This window comes from Diabrotica undecimpunctata, chromosome 3, assembly GCF_040954645.1.
Source record: "Diabrotica undecimpunctata isolate CICGRU chromosome 3, icDiaUnde3, whole genome shotgun sequence".
In the NCBI taxonomy this organism is placed as follows: domain Eukaryota; kingdom Metazoa; phylum Arthropoda; class Insecta; order Coleoptera; family Chrysomelidae; genus Diabrotica; species Diabrotica undecimpunctata.
This window is the reverse complement of record NC_092805.1, coordinates 162,389,862-162,402,531: the sequence shown is the minus strand read 5'-3', so window position 1 is coordinate 162,402,531 and position 12,670 is coordinate 162,389,862. Positions and strand designations below refer to the sequence as shown.

Below are 12,670 nucleotides of genomic sequence, written 5' to 3'. Positions count from 1 at the left end.
TGGATGTGTTTTAACTGATTTGATGGTGTTACGATATATACCTTTAATCATTTTATAATCGATTTGGTTTCTTATCACTTTTTCCGGTTTATCTGCTGGTGGCCATGTATATAACCATCTCATAGGTAATTTAAAGAACGTGTTTATTCTTGGCAGAATTGTATTAGACGATCTCCTCTATCATTACGTTCCCCTAGTCTTTGATCTCCCATTATTGTTCCAGCTCTTCCCTTGCCGACTTTTGCATTGAAATTGTCCATAACTACCGTGATTTCCCTGTTCTTTTTCATTTTCGGTGCATCTTCAATTTGTTCGTAGAATGTTTCTACTTCATCTTTTGTTGCATCCGTCGTTGGCGCATATACTTGGATCAAATGTATGTGATGTCCTTATTTGTAGTAGCATGACTATTTCAGAGATTGGGACAAAACTATTGACTTGTTCACGTGTGACACGTCTATGCTGGTTGTCAATCGTTCCCGAGTAATATAAGGTACCGGTTTCTGTCGAAAGGTATCCTGAGTTAGGCCACCATGTTTCGCTTATACCTAATATATTTATATTCATTCTTCCCATTTTTTGAAGGATGTTATGCATTTTACCAGGTTGATACATGCTTTTGATATTCCACATATCTATTTTTGCTTTTGATAATTTTACCTTGTCTTGTTTCTATGTTTGACAAGAATTTTGGCAGTTAACGATCTGGGACTCCTTCCTGTTCCTCCCCTGCCGAAGCCAACAGGCAATAATAAAAACTTAGACAAAGTTAAAGTACACTGAATATATTCAAATGCGTTGAAAACAAGGAAAGGAACTAGACAAGGCTGCATACTATCACCATGATTGTACAACATATATTCTGAATTTATAATAAGGAGAAAATACTAGACGAATGGGATGTAGGAATCACTATAGGAGGCAGAAAAATCAATAACGTGCGATACGCAGATGATACACTAGCAACGAATGAAGTCGAAATGATTACCATCACCAAGCGGCTAAGCCAGATACGCAAAGAATTCGGACTTCAGATCAATATCGGAAAAACAAAAATAATAATCGTAGACAAGGCAGACAATAATCTACAAGCAATGGCCCGAATCGCAACAACTCAAATAAATAAAATATGGACAGACCGAGCAATAAGAAGGACTACTAAGCTTAGCTTGGTAAATGCCCTTATTTATACTATTGCTGCATGGATATCTGAAACATATACTTTAAAAAAAATCGATAGAAGTAAGATCGAAGCCTTTGAAATGTGGATCTACCGAAGAATTCTACGCGTGTTTGGTACCTAAGTCATTTATTACATAGAAAATTAACTTTCCTATGAACTTTGTTATTACAATAGTTACGCTATGACTCTTTTTGATTTTTTACTGCAGTTAAGAAGTTAATCTAATCATTAGTAGAGCCGTTTCCTTTTTCTTTCTTTTTCGTTTCGATGATTAGTTCGATATCAATGCAGTATTCGTGGAGTTATCTATACCCGGTTCACAATTTGTTGATAGCTCACTACAAGTTTAACCCTAATTAGAAAACTGAAATACAGAGAGGATAAGTAATACGATATAATAGTAAAAACCAACCTAAAACTGACGGTTTAAGACGTTTTCGACTAACCCACCTTATATCTGAAGGAATACAATACCTTATAATCCTATTACGGGGGTATTTTGAATGGTTAGATATGAACGACCAGTGTCGTAGAGTATATGATTGAAACATTTATTTGAACTAAATAAATATATTTTTTAAATTGTACTTATGTAAATTGTATTTTTTAATAAAACTTATTTATTTTATTCAAAAATAAAAATTTCTTGCCATTTGTAAAAGATACATTAATTTAATTAAGGAAAAAGTCGCCAAATGTCGCCTGGCAAAATTTTCAATGTGTTTTAAACGTACCCATTATTTTCGAATCCGGAGAAAACTAATAAATATTTTTGAAAAATTTAAACGCAGAATGAAAGATTACATTATTACTCAGGGCAGAAAGTCCCTGAAAACTTCTACAGTGCTTATTTTAATATGTTATGTAACAGGGGTGAAAATAAAAGAGAAAATATAGTATAATTTTTAATTGAAAATATTGCATGCAAAAGAAACTTTTTATTTATTCTAAAAAATATTTCATTCTGCTTTTAAATTTTTCAAAAATGCTTTTTAGTTTTCTCAGGATTTGAAAAAAAAATGGATACATTTAAAACACATTGAACATTTTGACAGGCGACATTTTGCGCCTTTCCCCTTTAATACCTTACGATTACAACTACTATTACTTACCTTATATAATTACGATTAGAAAACTATTCAAATTCAAAATAAATAGGATCAACTTCGGAATCCGAGTCGTCTTGAGGGTTAATAATTAGGTTAATAATCTCTACGGTCGCATCAATTATGTTATCAAGATCCCACATTTTTTGTTCTTCTTCTATTACATGTCTTACTGCATCTTTTCAGTTTTGTTTTGTAATATGTTATAAAGACTCGTATAACAATTCACGTACAACTTGTATTTTATATGACGTATTTTTTCTAGCCACGTAACTTTTCATTTGTGCCCAAATGAGTTCAATTGGATTTATTTCGCAGTGGTAGAGTGGAAGTCTAAAGACTGTGATGTTTCGCCTTTCCGCCATTTTGTCAACTACGTATTTCTTGAACTTAGATTTGTGTTGCCGGGCAATTTTTAAAAGTTCTGCTTTTACCATTCCATCTTCGTAAAGCAGATAATTATTCCGCAGCCAGTCAAGAATATCCTGTTTCTTCCACGCATTCGTTAGAAGTCTTTCTACTAGTCGTGAATGATTGCATTATCTAATACTATAATTGAATTTGGTGGTATGTGTTCAATCATTTACTCAAAATACTCTTCGAAAACATCAGCTGTCATCTCCTCGTGATAGTCTTTTGTGCTTTTGAAATGAAATTCCAACAAACCATGCTTAACAAATTCTTTTTCACTGCCAATGTGAGAAATTATTAATCTACCGCCTTTACCAGAAGGTAAAAGGGGTGAGATACCAGTAGACCAATTCCATAAAGGCTTGCCTGGAGCTTAATATATTTTTATCTGACCAAATTTTTTTTAGAGTATGACCTGAGTTTACCCACGTTTCATCCTGGTAGAAGATGGGCCTTTCTTCAGCCCGGAATTTTCGTATGAATCTTAGATAATTTCTTCTATAACATCATCTTCTCCTCCCGGTCAACCAAAAGTGATTTTCGGTCTGATTTCTCCCACCGGAAATTTAATTCTTTTAAAACTTGCCACAATTTAGTTCGTCCGATATGAGGCAAATCCGGGTCGTCTCTAACTTCTTGTAAAATTTTGTTTAGGTTTGGTATTTCTTTTTTACAAAAAAATCCATGAATTTTCCTTCGAATACCATTTTTGGCAAATTCATCAATTTCAATAGGCTTTTTCCCTCTCTTTAAGTGTTCGTTTGTGTTTAGGTTAGCTATACCGTGTTTTTTTCTTTCTGATAAGAACCTATATAAAGTTGACTCTCCTACGCCAGTCATGTTGGCACAACTTTCGACTATGTTGCGAACAGTGTTTGTGGGATTCTGAGAAACCAGAGCATCGTGAACATTCAGGACAATAGTCTTCTCTCTTGGTGAATAGACAGACTTACTGATTGTACGCAACAGTACCGGTGTAAAACTTGATGATGAAGCCATCACAAACAATCCAACAAAACGAGCACGAGCGAAAGGTACGTATATGTTCGTAGGTATATGAAATAAAAAATCACTCACGCACTGCATATAATTCGCAAAAGAAATATTCGAGACGCTAATTACTGCCGTAGACGCGGAAACACCGACGAGCCGTAAATTACATGCGATCAAAAACGTACTAAACAAAAAAATTGCTTTCGTTCGTAATAACTTCACCCTTTCAAGTTAAGTTTCGAATATAATTATATTATTAAAAATCTGGGGAATTCCATCTTAATTATCTTGCAATGAATAGTACCTTCGGATATGAATTCCAGGTTTTCTAGTAAAGTGATTAAACGCGAAGATTAGTATTGAAATATCCAAAGAGATAAGGTATTCTTATTTACAAAATTGTTAATGGTTAAATTCTTATTTTTATTAATATAATATAATAACCAACATTAGTCGTGAAAGTTTTAATTGTTTTTTTGCTAAATATATTAGTATTAAAATATTATCAATATTATATATAACAGTATTAAAACATTATATTATTATTTAATGAATAAACACCTTAGGAACGCCTATGATTTACGACCGTTTTATGAGTTTGAGGCATATTTCGTGCTCTCAACAATTTGTGAACGAAGAATAAATATGTGTTCTTCTTTTGCACTTAATCTAGTAAGTTTCGGTCGTTAATCCTTTCTATTCGCTTATGTTGTATTTAATGAAATCCATCCAGAATTCCGAAACTATTTCCTTTTTCCTACCACCCGTCTTTATTCGAGTTTAGGATAGCACTGATCTACTTAATTCACCCAACACTTACCAGGGCGGACTTTAATTCATTTATAATATACTGACTAATGTACAAGTCCTTACTACCAACTAATTAATTAACCAACCTACATGATTTTAAAGCATCGACAGCGAGGTGTCTAAGAATGGAAATGAAGGTTCGACTCGCTCGATGGAATCAAATCGACCAACTGGCGCCTAGTGAATTTGCTATTAAAACCCAGTGGTTGTTTCTGTTAATGTATTAGTAAAAAATGTAAATACTAACATATCTAATTAATCATAAATTTGCATAAACATCTCGATTTTTTATAAGAAAAAGCATTGAGAATTTAAAAATTATTGGGCGATCAACAAATATTAATTAATTTTTTTTTACTCTCTCCACATTTTGTCAGTAGTATACCAATAAAACGTTTAAATTGAATAAACAATCGGTAAATTTAGTTACTAATCACATGACAAATTAAAAATTAAGTAACATTTCGCTTCGCTATAATAGATGTCAATGAAAAATGGTTTATTTAAATATTTGAATGGTGAAACTGCTTGGTTTCGATTATAATATAACAAAGGTGATATTCGTAATTTGCTAACTGCAACTCCCACTTTAGAAGTGATTAAAACAAGGGTGAATAAAATTATATACAAATGGTATGCACGAAAAAAGATAATAGCCTTAATTCCCAATATCTAATAATATTATTAGGAGATACGGAGAGGGGTCAGGCAAGGTTGCATACTGTCGCCGTTATTGTTTAATGCTTATTCTGAAGAAATCGTACAAGAAGCTTTGGTAAACGAGACAGTCGGCATAAAAGTGAACGGAAGTTTAATTAACAAAATTAGGTATGCCGACGATACAGTCATAATAGCCGACAACTTGGAAGACTTAGAAAGAATAATGAACAAAATATTAAGATATAGTGGAGAATACGGACTCTCTCTTAACATCAAAAAAACCAAATTGATGAAAATTAGCAAGAACAACAATACAAACGAAATATTACCGGTAGGCGGCCAGCATATTGAGAGAGTAAAAAGATATACTTACTTGGGAACGATAATCACAGAAAATGACGATTAGCCCCCTTTCAGACGAGGATACTGTATCTGAGATACTGTATGCGAGATACAGAATTTTCGATGGCGACTGTATCGGATTCACGGGCATGCTCGTCAGTATGAAAATGGTAGCAGTGCAGTGCGGTTATATTTTTGGATTATGGATGTAGAATAGTGTGTCATGCTGTGCTAAACATATTAAATAAAAAGAAACTGAAAAGACGACGTAATTTGTGGGTTCATCCTATTGTAGAATTAAGAGAAACCAAGGGAACGTATAGTTTGCTGTATCAAGATTTATTGCAAGATCCATCGAAGTTTTTTAATTATTTTCGAATGTCTGTGAAGTCGTTTGAAGAACTTCATAAAATTTTGGAAATTCAATTGAGTAAAAAAGACACAACTATGCGTAGAATTATTTCATCAAAAAACGGCTTTCTATGACTTTTTAAAGGTAAAGTCTATGACTTAAATTTAAAATAAATATGTGTACTTATCTCCAATTTGTAAATTGTTTACCTCGCCCTAAATAAAAAATGACCGTATTCCTTTCACAATAATGTAGTTTGATATTCGTTAAATAATCAAAATTCCAATTAGCAAACTTTTAAAACTAAACTGTATACGTATGACACAAAATATTAAAATATTCTACTATGTATTTATAATAAAAACACGTTTATTTCTTACCATATTCATTTTGCTGTACTGCAGTCATGGCCTCAAAATTGTCGCTTAGAATTTTCGACCCAGCACTGCTGCTTTTTATTTCTATTTCAGTAATCTGGCGATGCTGTATCCCATAGACAGGGATTTGATTGTACCAAACAAATAAATTTGTCACTATCAAATACAGTACGCTCCATTATTTAACTATATTCAGAAAACACCGTCTTTCTTTCGTTGCTCATTCACAATTATTCGACAGAAAATCGCGCGTCTATGGAATGTGGTGCAAAAGTATTCGTGTCTGAAAGCGTTCATTTAACGTAATGTTTCTTCTGTATCTGGGATACGCATTCAGTCGTCGGCGACAGGAAAGTCCGAGATACTGAATTCGGTATCTCGCATACTGTATCTCTCGCGCGTCTCGTGTGAAAAGCTCCATTTGAGTCTATGTAATATCTGCGTCTCGGATACGCGTATCTCGGATACAGTATCCTCGTCTGAAAGGGGGCTTATACTGCAGAAATAAGAGTCAGAATTGAAAAAGCACGTGCCAACTTCGTGAAAATGAAAAAGATTTTATGCAGCAAAGATCTGACATTGGCCCTCAGAATAAGGCTAATTAAATGTTATGTATACAGTGTACTCTACTATGGAGCTGAATCATGGACATTAAACCGGAATACAATAAATCGACTTAACGCGTTTGAAATGTGGACATTTAGAAGATTGTTAAGGATTCCATGGGTAGATAGAGTCACGAATACAGATGTGTTAAGGAGAATAGGCAGAGAGAGGGAAATGGAAAATACAATAAAAGAAAGGAAATTGCAATATCTCGTACATGTGATGAGAGGCGAAAGATACAACATCTTGAGACTCATAATTCAAGGAAAAGTAGAGGGTAGGAGAAGCGTAGGAAGAAGACGCGTTTCCTGGTTGAAGAACCTGAGAGAGTGGTTTGGTTGCAGCTCAAGGCAATTGTTCAGAGCAGCTGCCTCGAAGGTCAGAATAGCCATGATGATTATCAACCTTCGTCGCGGAGATGGTACTTAAGGAAGAAGAATAATATTATGCAACATATGTTTATATATTTCTCTAAATAAATCACCTATATTAATTACAATCAAGGACTTTAAATTCACTCTTATTGAAAAAATACAAATTACCTCTGAGAACCATGTAGTTAATATGGGCTTGAAAGAAATAATTGCTAAACTAAAAGAAGCCTGCGATGGAAGCCTAAAAAAAGAAAATGTACTGGTGGACGATACGTTAGCTCAGATTAGAAATACCTGCAATAAAATAAGACGACAGATAACTAGAGGTAAAAAACAAGGCTAAAAACATGCTGTTTAATGACCCAGCAGAAAAAAAACGAATCTAAGTTCTGCCAAAACATATAAGGAAACATAATTAAAAGCAAGAAAACTAAATGAAACAAGATCTGCGAGATAGTGGAAGACGGAAAAGCCTAAAAAATGGTACTAAACAAGACCATTTAGACGAATGGAAGCGAGAAAGATTAGTCCTTATACAAAAACTAAACGAAGATTATAAAGACCCAAGCTTCTGCCGACTATTATGCCCGAAAGATCATAAATGATCAGAATATACTCGCTGTATATGATGGACGTGAATGGAACAATTATCTTAGATTACAATAACTTTTTCAAATGGGATACCGGACAGCTTTGTCTCTTTTTGCTTTTCGTCGTCTTAATCCAGTTCTGTGCTCTGAAAACGAATTGAAAATAAGAAAAGGCTGGACAGTCTAGTTAAATACTATGAAGTAGGAGTTCAGAATCGCAATACAGCCTGGCGTAATACGATAAATAGAACCTGGCGTCTCAATATCGAACAGTTATAAAACTAACGAAATACATCACCAAGGGATACAACGAGAGGATGTATACAGCAGCGGCTTTGCAGCAGCAAGACCTAGTCTACAAAATGAATAACTTGGGGTACAGTGAGCGATGACATGTCTCCTTGCGTCATACCTGACAAACAGAAGATTCAGAATTTCGAATAGGCTAATCCTGTCTAAACTCGAAGCTCAGGAAGCCAGAGTGACACAGGGGCGCTGCTGTCCCCTTACCTGTACACCATTTACACGGCTGACACTCCAACAGGTCCCAGAACACTAGTGAACCTTTACGCGGACGATACAGTTATCGAAGTCAGCAGCAGGGACCCGAACTTAGCAACCAGTCATCTGGAAAGAGCACTAAATAGTTTCCAGAGATGGTGCATCAAGTGGAAGATTGATTTAAACCCCGACAAAATTCAAGTCGTTATGTGCAGACCGAACACGGAAATCACCATAGCAAACACCCCTGTAGAATGGACAAGTCAAGCGAAATACCTCGGAGTGATACTTGACACAAAGCTGACATTCATAGAACACGTGAAACAAGCGGTCAACAAAGTAAAGACACTAAGAAGTCAGCTTTCTTCGCTAATAGGCAGAAAGATTAAATTACGATTTAAAACAAAAATGAGAGTAGCTAACTGCGTAATACTACCTTCTCTAACATACGCCTCTGTCAAATGGGGACACGTATGCAAGAGCAATAGGAAAAAAATCCAAACAGCCCAGAACTACATGAATAGAGACGCTTTAAAAATACCTGAATACGTACCACTAAGGTATGTATTTAGAGACTTTGGACAGAAAAGAATCATTAGGATAATGGATGAAAGAGCCTATGAAATATTCAACGGTGTCAGGAACCACCCCAAGAAGAAGCTAAGAGAGTGAACGGATTGCGACGAAAACATAAGGACGGTACATAGACGGCCGAAGCAACAGATAGCAGGATATACGGAAGAAGAAGAACAATGAAGACTGAAATAGCCACAGGATAGTCTAATAATAATCATTAATATATAGGAAAGCACCAAAAAAAGCCGAGACTATGATTACATCCGACCATCTAAAAGATAATGGTTTGTAACAATAGGAGCCGATGCCCTGAAAAAGAAGGGGTAGCGTAGCTACTTATAGTAATAAGAAGTACAATATACATGGGGTGTGTGATGGCCGCATACACCTGGGAATGCACACACCAACTCACGCACACTTTTAGCTTTAGTTTAGTATTAGTAAAAAAACCAAAACAAAAACAAAAAATAACATCTTTATCAACGTCTGTTTTGCCTTGCAATTCTTAGAAGGCACAGATTAAAGCAAAAATCTTAATTTGGTTTCGAAAATTAGTTTACGGATTTTAATACCAGATGTCGCTATTTGCATCCATACGAAGCCATGTTAGAATTGCTTCCTAAGACAGAAGAGATTTATTTTCACGTTCATAGCGACTGTGAATAGCCGTTCTGAAGAGCCCTTTTAGGGCGAAATACGTATAAGCGGATACACAGACGCACTATACGTGAAATCAAATCTTAACTGTCTCTTTCCTTTTAAAAATAAAAAAATTCGTTTTCCTGTCTAACAATTTAAGCTTCAAATCCTTATTTTTCTTAAGGAAATACTGATTGGATAGTATTAAATTAATTTTCATAAACATATCAAAGACCCGTCAGGTCTTTTACAATAGCCGCACAGGCCTAGGCCCTTCAGGCAGGTCAAATAAAGATCTTTTCGCGATATCTGAACATAGAGATCATGTGAGATAAACATCTGGCCACATCCCGGTGGCTAGAACCCTCGATCGCCCAGCGGGCGAGGAGAACAAAATTGATTTTGCCAAATCGACGGCTGGGTGATCGATCACACACATATTTCGGACAGAGAGTCATCAACTTAGGCTGTTGGTTCTCTGTTCGAAATACGCACTTTTTTCTTTAGGAACCCAAGTCCCGCTGTTTAATAGAGTAACTTATAGAAATAGAGTCAATAAAGTAAATAGGGAGAAAAGCCGATATGTGTGCTACCCCTACAGATAGGTGGCTTAACCACAGTCAAAAAAAACAAAGGTAGTTGCATTACTTAGGTCACCTGAAGTAACGTTCAGACCATAAGCCTCCTCACGTAAGTCACACGTTGAGGAGGGGCAGGAGGAAAAGCCTGGAGGTCAGATAGGTACCACTTCAATAGCGAAGTGTGACCGGTTTGATCTTCAGACATGTGGACTTTACAATGGTATACACATGTTCCTTAGGGGCAGGGTTGATCACTGTGTGTGTGTGTGTGTGTGTGTGTGTGTGTGTGTGTGTGTGTGTGTGTGTGTGTGTGTGTGTGTGTGTCTGTGTGTGGATGTGTGTGTATCGAACAATTTCGAGGCATTTGCAGCTCACTATACACCTTTAAGGTTGCGACTGTTGATAGAAAGTCCTTGACTCACAAAGTTGTGGTACTATCTACCAGTTGTAATTGGAGAGGTTGTGGAAAAAGGTTTGGGAGAAATTGTATGTGCGTTAGTCTCTTATGACGTGGTAGCTTTCGGTAAAATGATTCGTTGATGTTGCAAGTCAACATCTCCTTTTGCTGGTATTAAAATATTATCTGTGGTTATTGTACTGCAGCGTCATTACATGGTTTATCATGTATTGATGAGATTTATGTCGTAAATTTTTTTCGCTACATGAGATATTTGTGCACCACAAGCTTTCTTTAAATCCATAGACATTAACTAATCTACTACAAGGAGGTGTGCTTAAAATTCTTATCGGTAGAACGAATGTTTTTGTATGGATATGATTGTAACAAATATGGGATGTTTTCAACTAAACAAAATGTTAGATAAACCGAGACGTATCTTCTAATAGACTAAACCTGATTTATCTGTTGTAACTTTCAAATATGTCACCCAAATCACTAATAACTCGGCAAAAATATGGGGAATATGAAGTCACTAACCTTAACTCACTAAGTTAAGCATTAAAATAAATTTCCGTCTAGTAACTGCTAATTCCATAAATAAATATTTTGCGATATGAAGAATACTCCTAAATGAAAGAGTAGTATTCCGAAAAAGTATTTATTTTTATATTTACATACACTTCAAACCTTTTAACTCGAGTGTTTTTGTGACTAACTGTGTTTTTCGTACAAACCACAATAATAATGTATTTTACGCATTAGATTTGTTTATTTTAAGCATGTATAGATAATGTATAAATATGAGTAAATGTTTAACACTTCGCTAAAGGGTCAAAAATAATATATAGGCAGTAAAAAAGTATGTTTTCTCTTTCTTACTAGAGCATGTATCTCATTAAGAACTCTGTTATACTTTTCGTAGGCTTCTTGTGTTCTTTTCAATGCATAGTCTAAATAAGCCCCCCTTTTTTGGTATTTCAATGGTATTTTGGTTTGAACTTTTAGGTGTAGTTTCAGATCAAGTTATAATTTAAAAAAGGTTAGTGTTGAAGTAGCTGAAGATTGTCAAAGAAAATTTCTTTCTTTGCAGTCATTTTTTAAATACTATTTAATTGATATACTTAAAAATAAAAGGGTATATAGCCGGAAATAATAAAACACTTAAAATAAAAAACAGTTTAAAACTAAAATGATAACTCCAGAAAATTTAAGAGATGCTGTGAATCTTGTTATTAAAGAAGGAAAATAAGGTATTTTTATTATTATTATTTATAGAAGATACTATAGAACTAATGGTGAATAATCTGCCAGTGTCGCAATGTTTCTCGTCTAATATGCATTTTAAACAGTATTTTGTATTGAGAAACAGGTAAGGTCTGGCAATTAAGTTCCGACACTGTTGATATAACATCTTTATTTAGCAAATTTTTTATAATTTTTTATTTTTTCCATGTTTTTTATTTTATTCCGAAACCACTCTGTGCAAACCATCCACTGTACGAAGCAGTGCTGCAAGTAATCTTACTACAAGCTCTGGAGTAGCCGCTACAAGTTTTATTTTACATTCTCTAATGGCTCGTGGCAGGTTCTTTTTAAGCAGTATTTAATTTTTAAGCATAATTATAAGCCACAATTGATAAATCTGGTGAATAGGGCGGGTGCACCGTGACAGTGTTTTAGCCCAGAAGGAAAGGTCCAGGAGTTCTCTTTCTGACATTTCAGTCCAGTAGATTGCCAATTGCGAATATTTTTTCTCAGCATCTTCATAAAACCTTTAAATAGTAATACTATTTAACTGTCTGAACTTGTGGTATCCTATCTGTGAAAATTTCATCAATTCCACGTAAACATCTTATATAGATATATAAAATAATTTTTTATCCAAAGATTACAATGAGATTATTGCAGCTGCTTAAAATTTTTACTCAAGTTCAAGGGATATATATATATATATATATATATATATATATATATATATATATATATATATATATATATATATATAAACCACGCCCCCGAATAAAAAACTCAGTCTCGTAGCTTAATTGTCAGTCTTTGTATAAAAGAAAATACAGACATCTACTCGTATTGGAACTGGAATTTAACAAATTTACTTGCAAATTATTAGCATTAACCTGTAAGAGATAATTCTCGTTTTGTTTGAATTAT

General features: G+C 34.5%; 1 protein-coding gene across 1 annotated transcript in view; it reads right to left on the bottom strand.

Moving 5' to 3' along the window:
* Positions 1-12,670, bottom strand: part of LOC140437738 (uncharacterized) — a 223,068-nt gene that overhangs the window by 148,279 nt on the left and 62,119 nt on the right. The window lies entirely within an intron of this gene.